The 13,456-nt window shown below is 32.7% G+C and overlaps 1 protein-coding gene and 1 long non-coding RNA gene across 7 annotated transcripts in view; one reads left to right on the forward strand and one right to left on the reverse strand.

Annotated features, from left to right (window-relative positions):
• The window catches only part of LOC141456154 (lachesin-like), a 413,770-nt gene that overhangs the window by 326,024 nt on the left and 74,290 nt on the right, over positions 1 to 13,456 (forward strand). The window lies entirely within an intron of this gene.
• On the reverse strand, positions 598 to 2,724 carry LOC141456155 (uncharacterized). Its single transcript, XR_012459626.1, has 3 exons — positions 2,491 to 2,724; positions 828 to 1,024; positions 598 to 725 (listed from the first exon to the last, which is right to left on the reverse strand). It is a non-coding gene; the product is annotated as an uncharacterized lncRNA (long non-coding RNA).

Here is a 13,456-nt window from a genome sequence, read left to right on the forward strand (position 1 = left end):
TGTCTTGGCCAGGATTAAAAAGCACTTGACCCACTAAGCATTTATTTGGTGCCAGATAAGTGGTTAAGTTTATCCTGCTCATATATTATTTATATGAGTAGAATGAACTTGAAGGGTATCAATCCAAATGTCACTTTTAATTTCTGCATTAAATATAAAGTAATACTTACTGAAAATATAATGATATTTTCTTAATCAGAAGATCTAAAATACATCTTCTCTAGTCATTTTAGACATGAGTGTTTATTTAAATTATCTATTTGTAATGAATATTTTTAGTGCGATAGCTTCATTCCACATTTCATATATGTTAACAAGCAAACTGTTCGTACTAGCACAACTTTTAGAACTAAGCTGACTGTATAAAGTAAAAAAAAATATAATCATAATAATAATGAATTTTTTAAAATTTAGAGTGATTATACTCGTATTTAACCTTCCATCGGACACGCCCAAAAAGTTACAAAAACGGGCGCGCGTATCTTACAGATAAACTTTGGTATTTTTAATTTTTTCTATCAATAGAAGAAATGAAATTAATTAAATAACATCTGTAATTATTAATAATGAAATAACAAATAAAAAATGCTCAGAAAACGACAGTATTTTTTATTTTTTACAAGCCAATAAGTGTAATAATTACAATCAGCATGTTCAGCCACTAGTCTGTATGAAAGTTTTCGCAGGTATTTCCTCCTCGTATCTGAGATATGCAATGTCTTTTTCTGTCAGTAGAAAACAATATTCATATAAACAATGTGGAAAATAGTTCAATTTGATGGACATGTATAAAAGAAAAAATATAAATAATAACTCTGAAAACTTACTCGATTAGTCGCGAGTATATGTCAGGCACGGATCGACAATTGCAAAGAAATGTACAACCCCAAACAAGATAAGATTTTTACTGAAGGAAACTAGTCATGAGGGTGTAGTATTGCTTAAAGGACAGCACCCTCCGCCGCTCCGTCACTAAACTGCGATTATTTTAGTCTTAGTCTGTACTGTGAGATACTCGCACCCGCTGGAAGGTTAATATTAATGATTTATTTTTAGTATTAATACTACAATAAATTGGGAAACTTTCCTTTAATTGAACGGCTATTTAAGGCTGGGCTTGTAAGCCCGTCAGAAATCCAGTAAAGGAAATTCACTGCAGTCAATTAATTAGTCGTTCTTGATGTAGGGGAGACTGTTGTACCTTGGAACACTTTTTTTGTTTTTTCGTCTGTATAAAATACAAATTAACATTTCGAACATTTAACTATGCCTCTACGAAGAGTGTTTTTTAAGCTACAATTTCCAATATTAAATGTTTAAAAAATATAAATATTAACTGTAAAAATGATGGATCTGTCAAGTGATGTTTTCTGTTCCATGGTACAACATGGTCATGTACCATGGAACACAAGGTCATGTACCTTGGAACATAAAATATTAAAATTAAAATACACACAATTAGAGAAAGAAAACATGTATTCAACACAATATACAAAATACTATTTCTGCACTATAAAAACAAAGAATCTGATGGACATTTTCAAATAATTGAGTGTGGATTCTTTGTCATGTCGCTTCATGAATCCACGCATCCATTCTTCACCAGCAATTTTTTCATCGCCCCATGTTGTTGGATTTTTTTTTTTTTCGCTACAGCATATTTGTAAGCCAACTCCCTCACACCTTTCTTTGAGAGCCCATACTGCATTTTGGCTATTGTCTTTATATAGTCAACCAGACTTAACTCTTCCGTGTCATCGAAAACACGTTTTACAGTATAATTTGTAGAATACTTAAAATTTTCAGCCCCAGATTCTTTAAAAACTTTTAAATGTCTTGATAAAGTGGCGAGAGACACTTTATAAATTTTGCATGCTTCTCTCAATGAAATTTTGTTTTCAGAATTAGTTGTAACAGCGGACATGGCTTCTTCAATGGCATTAGAATTAACAGGGGGTCTTTTCCTACCTATTTTACTGCGTGGCATCTTTACCTATAAACAAATAGAATAAAATAAATAGCCTTTAGCAAAAGAGTAGTGTTCCAACGTACAGGATGCAGGTTTGTTTCAAGGTACAAGACGGTACGTGTTTGAACAAAAGTTGCAATCTAAATTATAGGTTACGAATAGAAATCAAAATAATGTAAGTATTCTACTCACTATTTAGCGGAGATTATTATTCCTCCGTGGTTGATAGTTATATTCACTATTTTTGAGAATAAACACTTTGGTTTGATGTTATAAAATTTTACTTTTCACTAAGAAAAACTAAAAATTGCTCTGGAAACCGCCAAAAGCAAACAAGAAAACTGAAACTCAGTTTATAGGGCTGTTATATTATGATCTATCACATACTTCAACAGAAAGTCCAAAGATGACACCAGTGTCCAGAAACATGAATTGTTCCAAGGTACACTATGCTCAAGGTACAACAGTCTCCCCTACCTAATTGTTTATGTTATTGATGTTCGTGTTAACTTATAAGCAACCTTGTTTTTTAGAAGAGAATAATCGTTAATCATGTTTTAACTTGATTCAGTCCTGAAGAAAGTTGTTCGCGTACAAATAGATCTAATATAGATCTAGCTACTTAAGCTACGTTTTTTTCCTAAAAAAAAAAAATTGTAGACAGTTGAAGAGTAGTGTTTTGAGTTAAACGTGAACTTTAGCGACATAAGCGACATTACAGCTGACATAAAATACAAGTACACTTGTAGGAAGCAGTCCCTGAACGTTCCATTTTCTTTAATTTTTATTTACGAAATGATGCTTGATAAAACCATTCGGCGATCTACATCAATGTTCCAAGACAGGATTTTAGGATCATCAGCGAACGAAAATTGGTTTTAGTGGAGGAAAAATGAGTACTGATGGATGTGAACTGAAAATCTCCAGTCTCTATATTGATATTATCACATCATTTTTATTAAATGAGCAATTACTTAGATTAAAAAAATAGTTAAGGATTACTATTAAAGAGCTTTGTAATTGTTTTCAATAAAACTTGCATATCTGTAGCCCTGCAAAGCTCATTGCCAAACTTCTAAAGTCTACATTAAAGAAATTTACAACTTTTCCTTAAATTAGGTCCTTGGTAAATCTTACCTAGTAATTAAAATCTTATCTTTCAATTTCTCTTTTGAGAAGTAAGGATAACTTTAAGGCAAAGTTGGATCTAATCAGGCATTCACTACTACCTTTTTTATTCAATGGTTGCTTGTATTAAGGTAGCCCTGGTTTCTAGCCTGTTTACAGAGGAGCTCCCTGAATTAGGCACTTTTAATTAATAGGCGCCAGCGGTATGATCAGCTGGATGATTGATGAGGTCTCTCTCTTCCATTCACACATCTCTTTTCATTCTTTAGCGCGTTACGCAGATTTTCCTTATTAGCTATTTAATTTCAGAAGCACATTTACTGCTATGCATTTTTTTAAATGTTGAACGAAAGTCAGTTTATCATTTTAGTCCATCCCAATAATTTAATCATAAATTATTTCTGAATAAAAAAAAAGCACTTCTAAAATTCTGTACTGTTTGATTCTTTATCTTCAATGAAACTGGTTAATAGAGCAAATGCTTTCAGCATCAGTATTTTAGCTTACGAATTTTCCATTTCTGTTCATAAACTACTTGCTTAGAAGGTACACTTAACTCGCTCGCATTTCTGACTAATGCTTCTGATCACTGAACTCAAGAAATGTGATGATAAATAAAATAAGTAATAAAAAATATATTAATCAATTCAATGAAATATATTTAACTTCTTAAAATGCATTCGATGGGTTTTAATGAAAGGATTCTATTGTACAAATGTTTTCGTAGCTACTGCCTGTTCTAAAGTTTGGTCTTGCTGCTAGAAATTATGTAAATTACCGCCAATCTTACTGAAATAGTGTCCTTATTAAAGTTACAAATACGTAATGAGACCTAGGTGGTACTGATTAAATGTAATTACCATTTAGTAGTGGCGACTTCACCGCTATATGTCGAATTTTAGTAATAAGTAGAAAACGCTATTAAAATCTTACTTGCACGGAAGACCTAACATTTTTTTCTCACATATCTTGTCCGAAATGATTTCCTTGAGACTTCTTAAAAAAAACCTTCCATTTTAAGACTTTCTTGATCAGCCTGAGAAGACTATTTCATTTTATTATAAACAGGCGCCCTTGTCATTTACTAGATTAAGAACCAGATCCATAAGAAAATTGAGTGAGAGCTAGTCGTCATCGTAATTCTATATCATTCAATGAGATTGCTCTGTCAAGGTATTGAGTATGTCATGTTCTTCATTTCTAGACGTTTCATGAGTTCATGGCTGATAGAATTTAGCAGTAACCACTTTACGCTGAAATAGAGAGTTTGAATTTTCTTTCGATAACCTACCTGTTCTCCGACTCCTGCAATTATTACGAAAGAGTTTTTTTGGGAGGGATAAGAAAAAAGAAATAAATTTGTTGATACCTAAAATTGAAAATAATGGCAGAATAGAAAAGGCACTAAATTTGTAATATAATTTCATTACAAAACTTTTAATATTACTTCTGTTTTTATTGCTTTAAATTTTAGCGCTTTTATTATAAATATTTATAATATAAGGCATTAAAAAGTTTCATTGATATTATTAATTACAGTATATAACCTTTATTACCGTGGTAAAAAATAAAGATAAAACTTAATCCCTAGGTACTCATAATATTGGTTTGTCCTTTTTATCACCTCACGGAGTAAAAAAAAAGTTGGAGGAGGGAAACTTAATAAATATAATGTTTTATGGAGTGCATGAAGTTGTCTCCATTTTCTTTGCTCGGTAAATAGGTTTCTTTATTTATATTCAATAATCATTACATTTTGAATTGCAACATTGTATTTTATTTTTATTTATTATCGTTTGATCATTTTATATAAAATGCACTTTCAAATGACTCTGCAGGAAGTTATGATTTTGAGAGAAAGCTATTCGGATAGACGATGACCAAATACCAATCAATAAATAATTCACCAAATACAAATCAGGGATTAACATTTACTTTTATATAAATAGTAGGATTTCTGAACTTATGTCCTGAGCACATAGAATCATTATCACCATTTGATCATAACTCTGACTCTTAAATGATATTATGTTCTTAATTAAAGATAGATAAATACATTATCTCACAAAATAAAAAAAAATAAAAAATAGTTATTATGCATATATAATTTGCAGAATTGATATTATGAACTTCAACGTAGTCCTTAAATGAATTTAAAAAAAAAAAAGGGAAATGCATTCATAATAACAGTTGACATAATGGAAGCGATTGACTTAGGAACTTAGTAGTGCGATGGGCTAGTATGCCGAAGGTCCCGGGTTCTAAATACATCAGCACTCCCTTAAATTGTATCTGCCTAGAAGCCTCTACAACTCACTACAACTCTGGATTGGTAAAACGAGAGAACATCGTCCAGAGGCCGGTGCGATAGAATGTCGAAGCAACAGAAACATGCTTCCATTGGCAAACATGTGAGTTATGAACTGGTGCATTGTCTTGTAGAAGGCATGCTTGCCTTCAATTGATGACCATGCCATGTCTTTTGGTTTTAGGCTGGGGTGGTGAATGGTTAAGAGGTGATTTTCCAAAATGGTGTCTTCCACTTGCTGGATGGTTGTGTTCATCAATAGCAGAGTGGAGTCGCCTTGGAGCAGTTTCCATCGAAGTTCGACCGCAGTTGAATTGATGATGCTAGTTCTTGACTACATCATTTGTTGGGGGAACCATCACCATAAACCTCTTTCATCTCATCGAACCCTCATTTCATCCTTTGGTTTGCGGTCTTTCAAGTAAAGGAACTCGCTGACTGCTCTGTATACTACTGGGTCCATTAACAAACCTCACACCACTTCAGCCCTTGTAAAATTAAGACCGTTATCAATTATGAGTTGCAAATCGGCGCGTAACCTATAGACACTTATATCATTACACATGTGCAGTTTCAGCAACCTGTTATTAATAGAAGTGGGTCTGGTTAACTTTTTAATGTACGCCCCTCGTATTTGTATGTTAAAAATAGAATATATATCTGTAAATCCTGAAAAATTGTATAATTAACCATTAGTCTTCTAACAATGAAATCAAACTAACTTTTACTGACGTTCTTGTAAATATGAGGGTCAATCAAACATTTCGATGTTATTTATTTATTTATTTTTATTTTCTTGTGGAAGGCAGATAACTGAATGTTACAGCTGGAGTGTGCATTTATTTCGTTATTTTAAAAATGATATTCCATACTAGATTATTGGCTATTCGCATGCATAAGTTGACATGCATGTCTGATCGAGATTGGACAATGAAGGGATGCACGATTCCAATTACCATTCAGCTTGCATCTGCCAAATGAGTTCCCAGTAAAACTTGATCCCTCTCGTTTTTTACCACGCCTCCATAACTTTATTTGCATATTTTCTTTTTTGTAAAGATGTTTCAATATAAGATTTAAAAAAATGTATCTATAAGATTTTTTATGTATTTATTTTTTTTACTTCAGATTAAATTATGATTTGATTTTTTAGCTTCAGTGTTCACCTTCTAGTTAGTGACATTTACCTCAAGTCTTTGTACCGTAGACAAAATAATAGAACCAACGTGAACCTCTTATTGGCTTCTATTCATCTTGGTATTTCCTCTCAGCAACTCAACAACTCATTCTAAACAAGTTTATTACTCATCGGTAGCGTTACACAACCTTGCTGTACCAGCCTAAGCTACATCGCTCGTGTGCACTCGCCTCTTCCAGATACATTCAATTTTAACACACCTTTTATGCAATGGCTAACCATTAAGGCGTTTATATTAAGGATTTAAATATATTTGATGGTGAACAACGTTGCAATCTTTGTGATGAACGCTCACCAGATGATATTCACCATTTCTTGCTCTCTCGTGCCCCTCTCGCCATTATCAGCAATTGATTTCTTACTAACTACATAGAATGTAATGTTAGTTTGGATGAAAATTTTTCTAACTTACTGATCATTGATAATACGGACAAAATAGGTAATGTTTATTTGTTTGTAATGTCAGGCCTACATATGTATTAAATTCTAATTTTTTAATCAAAAAATTATTGGTATTATTATTATTTTACATAAGCAGAATGTCAGTTGAATTGAATTGTTTTATTTGAAAAAGATTAATTTATTATTATTATTATTTTTAATGAGCATCCATAAATTTATATACATATTTTTAATTTTTATTTTGTATTTATATTCCAAGAAATGTATTCTGTTTTGTCACTCAACTCCGTTTGTTTGAGGTATTTCTCAAAACAAGATAAATAAATATTATTATTAAGGATTTAACTATTCATATTTATTCGTAAGATCTAGCTCGGATCGAAATGCTCTAACGTTGGCGGGAGAAGATTATGTGCTCGTTCCGAAAGGATGCCCCTAAGTTCTTGTACAAGTTTTGGAAAATTTTCTGTATTTCGTTTATTTATCTTAGATTAGGTTCTTCTTCATTGCACTATCAATCAAGCGGTAATGGCCTCTTATAGATTAAGCCACGTTATTTAGGGTAAGATCTCAACGTATTTGCTGATAATTTCTTTTTATGTTCGTTTGTATAATTAGAGCATTGTGTACTTGTAAAAATGAGCCCTTGCTATTATTGCAATCGGCCTGCAATTTTTGTAAGGCTTGCTTTATCATACTCTTAACATCTGTAACAATTAATTATAACTTTCATTTCATAACATTTGACATTTCATTAATGGTTAAAGTAAGACAGATTCTAGAAGAAAAGTGGAGCATACAAAATTTAAAGAAAACCATTTGAGCAGAAAACGAATTCACCAGCAAGCTTAGCTTTTTCTAAAAACAAAAAAATTCGGTTTAGGGAGGGGAATAGCCATCGTGTGACGTGGTTGACTTGAGGGAATATCCTAGATACGCCTGTGTTCCTTTCTCATGCCGTTGGAGAATATGTAATGAGCAAAATAGAAGAAGAAAAGACACACAGTTAGAGACTGTTCAAAGTCACTTGTTGAACTTATCTACTTAGAAATTGTACGACAGGATAATTAGATCGAAGTCCAAGCCTCCAGAAACTCTTCGTCTGAGAGTAGTGCGGAGCGTTGTAATGGGGAGAAAACTCACCTTTGGGCATCATATATCCAACTGGATTATAAAAGAAAAATATTAGATAACCGCTATCTTACACTTTGGCACTAAGGTTTCAAAAAGAATAATAAATAGAATCGAATTAATCTGGCGTTCCATCATACGTTAGACATGATATAGTATAGGATGCCAAACAGCGGAATATCAGCGGAGTGATTCGATGTTTGTTCCAGAATCCTGTTTGTGGTGTGGAAAACTGAGGAGGATAACAGCAGTCGGTGTGCCGAAAAAAAAAGAAGAAGTGACAGGATTTCATGTCACTAAATCCAAAACTACGAACCAATCAAGCACTTTGACATTTTTACAGTATCTTGATTTTAAAGATTGGAAAATTAAATAGAGAAATAGAAAAAAAAAATGACGAAATTAATTAAAAACTACTAGACTAAACCTGAAGTCTTTCTTTTTTCTTATTTTTAAATTATCTTAACTAACAGAAAGCAAGTTTCTAGGCCTAAGGCAAAAAACTTTTAACCTCGCACAGATTTAGAGGCTCCATCTGCGAAAGAAACCTAAACATATCTAGTGTAATGCTGGAGGTAATTTAGGTAAATGTACGAATCAGCTCTATCTGTAGCCGCCTTCTGTTAGAACCATTAACCTTAGAAAGGGAACAGTTTCTTCTCCTATCATACACCCTAAGAGGATCATGTAAGATTCAATATTAGGTTACATATCCATCGACTGGAAAACATACAAGATCAGTGTTCTACGCTTATATGTACTTTAACCAAACTTTTATAAAAATTACATTATACATTTTGAGTTGAATTAGATTTTGTTGGAGTAAAGGTTCTCGAAATAATTTTTCTAATCAATTCAGTAATTACATTTACTACAACTAATAAATCTCACAACAACAAATTTTGTTCAATTAATTTCATTTTTTAATAAATTATAAGCTGCATACGTGCTATGACAAGTAAATATGACAGTACATGAAAACTAAACAGGATTGATGGCTTAGAGAAATCACCCATTGGTGACATTCCACTTTCAAGTTGATTTTGAGAGCTTTAAAAGGATCCCTAGGATCTGATTGAAGACTTTCGATTAACAGATTAGGATAGTCTTCTGTGTATGAATAAAACTTTTGCTGGAACGTTGGATGAAGGGAATTTCGAGGTCATTGTGAACCAGAGCCAGGGTACGTTTAATTCAAAATTAAATAAATTCCATCTGATAAATTATTCAACGAACAACAAAAATTACTGAATCAAATATTAAATTATAACATTTTTGAAATAATATACTACAAATAAAATTGCAGAATATGAAAAGATTTGAGCGTTATGCTGTGAGCTAGTTAAGTTATTTTATTAGTTATAACAAGTTTCTTGTATCTATTGGAATATTTCTACTCATGAAGAACAGCAGTAAAAATCGTAAATACTTTTTAAAATTTATCTTATATATAAATATATGTTAGAATCAATATTTAGGATTGATAATGCGAGGATTTGGTCTAAATAAAAAACCGCTTTGTCTTTACGCCAACGTTTCGACGAATTTATTGTCTTCTTCAGAGCCTGGATATTACTAATAAATAACACAACAATTGAAACATAGGATTGAAAATATATAAACATCTTGTTAAAAAACTTATTTAAATGATATCAGTTAACAATATTTAGAACTTACATCGCTCCAATCTTCAACTAATTCAATCTTTTCAGTCTAAAATTCTCCGCACTATCGTTAACACTCCATTTTACGTTTCAAATCAGGTCTGGTTGCACGAATTCGCTATAAAAGTTTTCATCAGAACTTGTACTCTCATTCCTATCCTCTTGTCCGCCATTTATCATCTCATCACCATCCAGATCATCCTCCCAGACGATTAAAACGCCAGTGGCCTCGCGATTTTCTCTCTTCTGAAGAGAGTAGCTAATCCTGGAGTCGACTTAGGGAGTGTTATCACTGGGTAACTTCTCCACTCAATTAGTGAGTTCGTAGTGGTGTCAGTTATTGTCATTGTTACTTATAGCTTATCTGCGCTGGTGTAACTCAACAAATAAATTAAAAAAAAAAAAAAGAACTTACATTGTTATATGAGTTGGTTAAGTTACTGAAAAAACTAAGAACCAAAAAATGGAGAACAGCTATCTATGTCCAAATATAAAGGGGGGTACATTGGGAATTTTGGTTAAGTCTAGAAAGTGCCATAAAGTGATAAGAGATGAAGTGAAGTTACCTCATGAAAGGCAGCTGTTCCATTATTTTACAATTATAGTACGTAATTGGGTTATTTTTGTCACTGTTTCAACATCAAAAGAGTTTTTTTAAACCAATGTTATTCATTAATTCCGTGATTTATTTGTTTCAAAATTTGTGACGCTCTTCTTCGGAAACTTCGAAATAGGGAGCTGAACGTGAAAATAAACCAGCGGTCCTAAAGTCCGAAGTAACACCCAGAAGTTGAAATTTAGGAACAGCTACGAATTACTCGTATAACGTATCTTCATTTTTAACCTCTTCGACCTTTAAGTTGAATGTTGAATTTTTAAAGACATGAGAATTATTCTGAAAACATAATCTTAAAATAAGTTAAATTATATTAATAACTAACTCTGTTGAATGATTCGGTTCCTGTGTAAGAAAATGTTATAAAAAATAAACTGAAAGAGCGGAGTTGTGACTGGCAAGTTTGGTGTAGAAGGAAAAAAAATTGTGTGCTAGTTCATGAAAAGTGTATTAGCGGTATATATAAGAGAGGTAGAGAGGTTGTGGCTTGGGTTGATGAAGTTGGATGGATGAACTAGAAAGAGAGTTTTTGACCCATCCTATATAGTATTTACTTTTCTTTGAAAGCACGGCCAATTTGACAGGATGAAAGGGACGATGGGAGAATGGAAACTTAGCAGCAGCAGCCGCACCCTTGTCACCCCGCAGCACCCGGTTTATATGGTGGATATCGGGTAGGACTAGGTGTTCTGAAAAGCAAGAGTAAGCCGAGGGATGGTGGATTTCACTGACGGTGTTTAACAGCATTGTTACCCCAGCCTCCTGCGGCGACGATCTAGTGTTCCAACTCTTTTGTTCCCGACCATCGTGCCAATCAGTGTTCCAGCTAACGTTACATCTCTTTCTATCATCTTACCCGCTCGTCATTCAACACTTTACACCTGCAACTTTGCTATTCATTTAAAATTACATACTATTACACTTCATTAGTTCTCCAAATATCGGTGGATATTATTCTGATACTAAGATTCCCGAATAGAGGTTCTGAAATTATATTTACTAAAACTAAATATACCTAATTAAATTTAAATTAACTAAAACGAAATCCACTATTTACTCCATTCTAACCATAATGTTCCGTCTCGTCGTTTAGCTTAGCTTCCACAAATTAAAAATAAAATGTAGAAAAAAAAACTAGGTTTAATTTGGTCTAATTCCACCCTTCACAAGAAGTCTCAATAAAGACTTAAGGATTAAATAGTGCTTCAAAATTGGAAGTGGGACACGTTTAAAGTTTAAAGTGGGTGTTTAAAAGTTATTAGCCTTTAAACATTTAAAAGATTTATAAAATCTTAATCCTTAAAACGTTGTTGCTCTACCTTTTGTTGTTTCAAAAGATAAAATGAAGACTTAGGGTGGTCTGGAACCGTGTAAACCATTACATTTAAACAACATGACTTTCTTTGGATAATTATCGCCTTGCGCAAATAATTGTTCTAAAAATCATCGAATAGAAGATCTATTTTAGCTTGAGTACTGGCTTACTTTATTTCACGCTTTAGCTGAGACTTCTCAGGATCTTTAGTCATTGTACGTATCTAACTGGTGCATACTCTTTCTATTTTCCCTTCACAATTTGAGTGTTCTCATCGAGACAAAACAGAATCTGTTAACATTGATCTAAATGTTCTAGATCTTTGTAGGTTGCTGCTGTTACTGCAGCGAGCTACTCTGCTTAAATTACCTCCTCTGTTTTCAGAGAGTATGCTGAAGCCTGTTTTCGGAGCTACTCAAATGCCTAGTTTTATATATTCTGGTGAAATATGATAAATTTGTTCAACTTTTTACGTTTGCACTTACCCAAAATCATTATTTCTAGGGACTGAATTTTAACCAAATTTTGCTGGTTGTTGTGTACCCTGAATTTAATTTTCAAGAATTAAACGTAAATGTAAATCAATGTTTATCTTGTTAGAATTACTTGAGGTGATATGAAAGAATTGTTTTGAAAATTATTGTTGATTGATTGTGGATGTTCAGTTGCCAATTGATTGTAAAAGCACCTTATCAACACAACAGTTTCCTAGAATTTCCTGAATTATTTTCTCAGCAAAATGTGTGAAATAAACCTGGTTGACTTTGACATTTTGATTTCCATCCTTTATAATTTATCAATTTGAGATAATTTATTTTATTTTATTTTTTGTAGCCTGCAAAAACATTAGTCTATTTGTGAGGAAAATAGGACGACCACTTGAACAGGCATGGAATAACGTTAAACGGGCCACAATCAATTTACTTGTTAGTGGAGAAGCGCTCTCCACAGCGGTCACTGGCAAGAGACAGCCCACTCACTCTCTCTCTCTCTACCTCTGCTGGCATTACTCCTCGGCTTTTCTCGCTTATTTAAAAATGGTTTTAAAGAGAACAAATTGCGCCCACCGAATTTGGTAAAGAAGTGCCCCATTAATATGCGTCTCGTTTTTTAACAAAACCAAGTATGTGCTAAAGAAATCAATACCTCTATTTTCCTTTCAACGTCCAATACCTACTCTTATTTATTTACCTTTGTTAACTTTGTTTTAAAAATATTGTTACCTCTTTAAAATACTAATTTACTCTCGTATTATTTTTTAACGATTTTATTTTGGAGCTGCTAACATAAATTAGTTTACAATTTAGCTCATTATTTTCTTCTGAGAGAAAATAACTCTATTTCAACTTGAGTAATGTAGGTGCCATTTTTTAGTTGGAAATAAGTACAAGAAAATTTGAAAAATCAAGAGTTTTGCTTCACATCTTGAAAGTTATATATGTATTTAAAAAGGAGTCCCAGAGCTTCCCTTATAATATTCTCGGAAAGATCACTATTAAAAGTGCTGGATTCACTCTTCATGCCTTTATTTTCTCTAACTCTGCTACTAAGAGAAAATATTGTAATAGGGAAAATATCTATTTTGAAATGTTCTGAGTTCGAAAAAGTTGTTTCTACAAATTGATCTCTTTTTTTCTCTTCGTTGTAACTCCAAAACGAAGAATTGCTGAAAGATGCCAACAGATGGCGCCACCATATGGGTTTGGACAAAAATCGTTCTATTGA

Source organism: Rhodnius prolixus, unplaced genomic scaffold (assembly GCF_049639745.1).
Source record: "Rhodnius prolixus isolate KJV_2025 unplaced genomic scaffold, Rpr scaffold_4, whole genome shotgun sequence".
Classification (NCBI taxonomy): Eukaryota; Metazoa; Arthropoda; class Insecta; order Hemiptera; family Reduviidae; genus Rhodnius; species Rhodnius prolixus.